The sequence below is a fragment of the Galeopterus variegatus genome, unplaced genomic scaffold (genome assembly GCF_000696425.1).
Source record: "Galeopterus variegatus unplaced genomic scaffold, G_variegatus-3.0.2 Scaffold2257, whole genome shotgun sequence".
Lineage (NCBI taxonomy): Eukaryota > Metazoa > Chordata > Mammalia > Dermoptera > Cynocephalidae > Galeopterus > Galeopterus variegatus.
In genome coordinates, this window is record NW_007728368.1 from 38,372 (window position 1) to 45,552 (window position 7,181).

The following is a 7,181-nucleotide window of genomic DNA, read 5'->3' on the forward strand; positions in this document are numbered from 1 at the left end:
AGGTCGATGGTGTTCATGGCGCTCTTCACCGCCTCTGAGCAGCAGCTGCCCCTCTCGCTGTCGCCATTCTGGGCGCCCGAGGCCCCGACGGCGCACTCACCCTTCTTACCACCCTTGAGCCCCAGGGGCTGGTCCTCGGAGATGCTGAACTGCTGCCTCTGCAGCTGGATCTGCGCCCGGAGGATCTCAGGGGGGTGGATCTCGTCGGGCGGTGGCGCACCGCTGCTGCTCGTTGGGGTCCGGACCTGCCCCAGGCCCGGCGTGCCCGGATGGCACGTGCCCCCGCCGCCATAGCCATCAGGGGTCGAGGTAGAGGGAGACATGATACCCAGGCCGAGCGGGGGCGGGGGCGCCTTCGGTCCGAGTTCCCGGCGCCTACCCCACGGGGAGGGAGTTTGGGCGAGCCGGTCGCCAGGGGGCTCCTGCTCGCTTGGGCCAGGGCCTGGGGGTTGTCGGAGCTAGACGACACCTCGTCCTCGTTGGCTTAGCTCGTGCTCACCTCGTCCGAGGCGAACTCGCCCACGTGCGGCGAACTACTGTCCGACTTGGCCCCGCCATCCTGGGATGCCATGAGGTCCAACTGGTACCCCAGGAGCAACTCGGCTCCCTTCCCGCACGACGGCGACGTGAGCGCCTTCTCGTGGGGCGTCGGCGCCCCACGCGTCTCGCCCGTGGAGCTTCCCCCGACGGCCACGCCTGTCGCCTGCTGCTGCCCTGGGCTCACCCCGGGCGCGCCCCTGCTGTCCGGAGCCGCCGAGTACTTGTCGAAGAAAGTCCCGGGGCTCACGTGACCACTGTCCCTTTTCCTGCGACCTCGGCCCCGGCCTCCGCTCCCGGGAACCGGCTTGCCGTCGTTCCCCGACGTTGATTCCAGGGTGTAGTTGGGGGAGAGGCTGGTGCCGTCCCCGTTGGCGGGCGGGTTGGGAGGCCCAGGGGCTTTGGAGCTACTGCTACTGGTCCCTGACGGGCCTCCGGGTCCTGGGGCCCCAGGAGCAGTCCCTCCCGGAAAGGAATCCGGTCTCATTCTGGCCCTCATGCAAATTTTGAGGGAAATATTTCAACACAGAATTCTAGTCAAAATTGGTATAAGTGCTAGAGAAGCCTAACGAACGACGTGGACGCACTGTCTCTGATCAGCCACCTCTGCCCCGCTCAGCCCCAGCCCGGTCCTCTCCAGAGCTGCTCAGTCACAGCTCGAGAGCAGCGCGGCGGCGCCCCCGTGTGGCCACAAAGCTGAGCACAGAAGAACCGAGCTCCCCTTTAGCGTCCTCCCCAGGGACCCCCCCCCAGGGGCTCCAGGGGCTCCAGGGGCTCCCAGCAGCTGCACAGGGCTCTGCACACAAGGGTGCGCCTCCGCTCCGTATCAGCTTCGCGAGTTCGAATTGTCCCAAAATACGAGGTGAAGTACGTTTCCTCCCCACCAGTGACCGTGGACGCTGCCTCAGAGCACATCCAGGTCTCTACGTCATAATAGCAGCATGCCAGGTCCGGGGTGGATCCCACAGCATATTGGATGCCCTCAGTCTCTCGGTATGGGCTCTGGGATCACGGAGTCCCTGTCGTTGTTCTTGCTGCTGCTCGGGATGAAGGGGCCTCATCCTGCGAGGGAAATCCGGATTCTACAACCCTACCGTGGGGAGGAGGGGGGAGAGCCCCAGGGCATTTGTTTAGGAAGGAGAGGGAGGTTTCTGGGGAAGTGAAAATAAATAGGGAGGAAATCGGGACACTAAGGAAATAGAGGCCAAAAGGAGTGGAGCGGAGGGAATCAGACAGGAAAGGGGAATGTGAAAGGGTCAGCTCCGTGGACGCCCCTGCCGGAGGGATGGGTTCTGTATGGGGACAGGCTCAGGGGCTTCTGGCTGGGCGCTGGTAGAGGTGTCTGTTTTTCACCTGGATGGTAAATACACAGGTGTTAGCTTTGAAATTCATCAGTAGGGTAAATGTAGGTTTTAAGTATTTTTCTGTACTTACACATATGTAAAATCAAACACACAGGAAAAAAATGTCTGAGTATCTATTATGCGCCAGGCACTCTTCCAGGTGCTTAGGATAGACCAGACCAAATCTGGCAAAAATCCCTGCCTGGTGGAGCTCACCTTCAGATGGAAGATGCGGACAATAAGTAACGAAGTAACTGAAGGAAAATATAGCAGTGTCAGGATGTAAAGAGTGACTTAGAGAAAAAGAACAAGGACGGAAAGATGAAGGAGCCGGGTGTAATATTAAGTATTAGCCCCCGGGTAGGATAAGACGTGATTTTGACCTAAGTCCTAAAAGAGGGAAAGGAGTGAGCAATGCGGTTATTAAGAAGAACAAAGAGGAGGGATTTTTGGTGTCCTCCTTCTATACGAAATGACTAAACAGAAAATTAATTAAAAATTAAAAAAATAAATAAATAAAGAACAGTTTTCTAGCACCATCATCTGCATAGACCTGGGGCTCTACTGGGGACAGCACTGAGGCTGCAGCAGGAGTGGGAGTGGGCAGACTTCAGGAAGGACTTCCTGTAGGGCAGTTTTGTGGATCTGGGTTTGTGTATCTCCTAATAGCTCCCTAATTTTGCGTGGGGCTTCCTGAGCTCCTGGAGATCGGGGGAAGGTGAAGGACCCGGTGTGTGGAGGAAGGTGGGGAGAGGAGGTGCAGGCCGAGGCGGGCTGCTCTGTCTCTGGGCTCTTCCTCTCTTGATTGTGATGTGCTCAGTAAATCCTAGAATTTCTGCATTGGGAGGAAAGTGATCACAAGGCAGGACATAAAATTAAGGACTTTCTACCACTGGGTGTCCAAACAAAATATTCAATAAAGATTGAGTATGAAAAAAAGAATATAAGATACCTTATCAATAATCTTTTTATTGGTTTTGTGCTGAAATGATAACATTTTGAATGTATTGAGTTAAGTAAATTATTAACATTAATGTCACTCATTACTTTTTACTTTTTTGAAGTAGCAACTAGAAATTTTAAGATTACATCTATGCCTCACATTTGTGTTTCAAATTATGCTTCTATTGGCTAGCACATATTATTAAGCTAGAAGCTTAACAGTTGTAGTTCTTATGTTTAGGCCTATGATTCATCTCACATTATGTTTTGTGTGTGGCGTCTCTTCTCTTTGTGTCTATTTGTTCCAACACCATTTTTTGAAAAGACTCTTTCCCCAATGGAATCCTTGAATCCTTTTTCATGAGCACACGTGTAGTTCCAGGCACGCACTCTGTTCTATTCCATTGCTCTAGACTTTCCTTATGCCGGTACCACTTTGTTTTGATTACTGGAGCTCTATAGAAAGTCCTCAAATCTGGTAGTGTGCATCCTGCAAGTTTCTTCTTCTTTTTAAAACCTTATTTTGACTGTCCAAAATCTTTTGCATTTCCATATTAATTGTAGAACCAGTTTGTCAATATGTAAAAAAAACAAGTCTGCCAGAGTTTTATATGAAATGGCATTTAATGTCAAAATCAGTTTTGAGAGAATTGGTACCTTAACAATATTGAGTATTCCAGGCCTTGACTGTAGTATTTCTCTCCGTTTAGTTTTCCTTTGCTTTCAGTCAGTGGTGCTTTGTAGATTTCAATGTAAAAATCTTGCACATTTAAAAAAAATTAGTACCTAAAATATTTTATTTGGATGCTGTTATAAATGGAATTTTAAATATTTCATTTTTCTAATTTTACACTGCAGACACATGGAAATATAATTGACTTGGTACCTTGAAGTCTTCTAACTTCACCTATTAGTTCTAGAAGCTTTCTTTTCCTTAGAATTTGCCATGTATGCAATCATGTCACCTGCAAATTAAGACACTTTATAACCTATAAATATGAAGAAATATAATATTCTTTTTAGTCTATATCCCTTTTATTTCTATTTTTTGCCTTAAGGCTCTGGCTAAGACCTTGAGTACAATATGTGATGGAAATCCTCGCCTTACTCCATATCTTACATAAAAAGTACTCCCACCATAAAGCCTGTGTTCACTGTAGATTTTTCATAGATGCCCTTTATTGAATTGAAGTTGCCTTTTATTCCCGGTTTGCTAGAACATTTGATCATGAATAAGTATTGAATTTTTAAAATGCTTTTTCTGCAAGGATGTGCTCTTATGATTTTCCCCCTTCATTCTGTTATATGAAAAATTGGATTGATTTTTATATATTCATCTAAATTTGTACCCCGGGATAAAACTGGATTGGTCATAATATGCTGAATTCAATTTGCTGATATTTTGTTAAGAATTCATGAAAGATATTAATCCAGTTTTCTTTTTTATTTTATGTGAATAATTTAAATTTTTATTAAGTACACAGATTCATGCAACCATTGCACAATCCAATTACAGAACAGTTCCATGACACCAAAAGTTTCCTTGTGCCCATTTGCCGTCACTCGCTGTCCCTGTTCCCAGTGTCAGGCAAACACCAGCCTGCTGTCTAATTCTATAGATTTGCTTTCCTGGACAGTTCATATAAATGGAAGTATGCAGTATGTGATCATTTGTGTCCATTTTCTTTCACTTAGCATAATGCATTTGAGATTCACACATGTTGTGACATATATTAGTATTTCATTCCCTTTTATTCCTGAGTATTATTCCACGGTATGGATATATCTCATTTTGTTTATCTGTTCATCGGTGATCTGTTGTGGAAAGATTTTAACTACAACTTCAATCTTTTAAAGCCATATGGAGCCTTTTAGAATATCTGTTTCTTCTCGTGTGTGCATAACACATCTTTGCAGATTTATGAGAGCATTTCTGAGGATAAACTCCTAGAAGAACTGTGAAGCCAATGATTATGATCAGTTGTAAATTAATAGATATCATCAGATTACACTCCAGATGAGTCAGATGGGTTTACAGTGCCACCAGCTGGATATGCGTGTCTGTTTCTCCACTCCATTGCTGTCATGTAGGCTGTCAGTGTTTCCGTCTTTCCCCGGCACAGCAGTAAAGACTGTCTCACTCTTGTGTTAATTTGCATTGCTTTGTTCAATGAGGTTATGTATTTATCATTCATAAATGTTCCATTCACCCTTAGCCAAATTTCCCCTCCCTTTATGAATCCTTCGCAGGCCACTCTCACTTCACCATATCCCGAATAGCCTGATGAAACAACTCTTGCCTTGTTATTTTGTATAACCCTGTGCACAACAGATACTTAACAAGCATTTCCTGAATGAGGTGTTCGCCAGCGTGGGCTGCCAAAACAAAATACCATAGACTGGGTAGCTTTAACAATAGAAATTTATATTTTCTCACAGTTCTGGAGGCTAAAAGTCCCAAATCAAAGTTCCACACATTTTGATTACATTTTGTTAAGTTAAAAAATACCAATTTCCCTTGTAATTTCTTCTTTAACCCGTCGGCTTTTTAGAAGTGTGTTGATGAATTTTTAAATATTGAGGGATTTTTGAGATATCTTAATGTTACGGATTTCTAATTTAATGCCGTGTAGACAGAGAATATTCTCTAGGAGTTCAATTCCTTTATATTTATTGAGACTTGTCTGAGGGTCAGGAGATGGTCTGTCTTGGTGAATGTTCCATATGCACTTGGGAAAGCGTCTCTTCTATTCTTGTTGGGTGTGGTACTCAATAAGTGTGAGTTAGGCCAAGTTTGCTCACGTTGTGGTTTAAGTGTTCTATATCCATACTGAAAAAAAAAAAAAGCAAACAGACTAATTCTACCTATTAATGAGAAAGAAGTATTGATCACCAAGTATAATTATTTGTCTATTTCTTTTCCAGATATGCTAATTCTTGCGTAATATATTGTGAAGCTTTTAATAAGGTATTTAAACATTTATTACTTATTTCTTCTTGTGATACTTGCCTATTATTATTATGAAAAGCCCTTGTTCTAAAGTTTATTTTGCATCGTAGTAATACAACCATTCCAGTTTTCTTATGCTTTCTATTTACATGGCATATTTTTCCATCCTTTAACTTCCAATCTATTTTTTATTTCTGTATTTAAAATTTTTATATTACAGAAAGCATGTAGTCTGTCTTGATTTTTATTCAACTGATAATCTCAGCCTTTTTGTTGGAATTTTAGTCTGTTTGTATTTAATGGGATTACTGATATGATTGCATTTTAGCCCACCATTTTGCTATTTGTTTTTGAAGCATCTCATCTTTTTCATTCCTCATCCTCCTTTCCTACCTCAAGTGAACTTCTTTAGCTTATGATCTTAAATCTTCCACTGTCTTTTTAGCTATATATATTCGCATTCACTTCTTATGGTTGTAAGCACTGAACCCTGCATCTCTAACTTTTCATAATCTACTTAAGGTAACATTGAACTACATCCAGTAAAATATAAAAAGCTTATAGCAGTATATTTCCATTTAACCACCTCTATGCTCTTGCTATCATGTATATTACATCAGTTTATGTTATTAACCTAATAGTACAGTGTAATATGTTTTGTTACAAATAGTTCTATGTTTTTAAAATAAAGAGAAATATATACATACACAGAGTATATGTAATATCTCTGTTATTTCTTTCTTTCTGTATATCTCAGTTACCATCTATGGTGGTTTGAAAGTCCCCCCAAGCTCATGTTGGAACTTAACCCCACTATAGTGGTGAAAGATGGAGCCTTTAAGAGGTGGTGGGATTGCAAGGACTGTGCCCCTGTGAACGGACTGACCCATTTATGGAGTGATGGGTTGATGGTTTCATGGGCTGTCCTGGGCGTGGTCCTGATGACTTTATCAGGAGAGCAGGAAGAAGGTTAACTCTCTTGCTCATGCAGTTCTCACCTTGTGATGTGCTGTGTCGCCTCAGGACTCCCCCACCAGGAAGAAGGCCCTCGCCAGATGACGCTCCCTGGACCATGGACTTCCTAGCCTCCAAAACTATAGGAAATAAACTTCATTTTTTCTATAGAACCCAGTTCAAGGCATTCTGTTATAAGCTACAGAAAACAGACTAATACACTGCCTAACACCGTTTCCCTTCAGCCTGAATGACTTCAATTCAAACTACTTGTAGAACAGGACAGCTAGCAATGAATTCCCTCAGGTTTTGTTCTTCTAAAAGAAATTTTATTTTGCCTTCTTTCCCCCTTTTTGTTTATGAAGGTATTTACATGAAATAAAATTTACTAATTTTACATGTAAAGTTAAATGAATATTGGTAATTATTCAGAATCATGTAACTTCCACCACAAC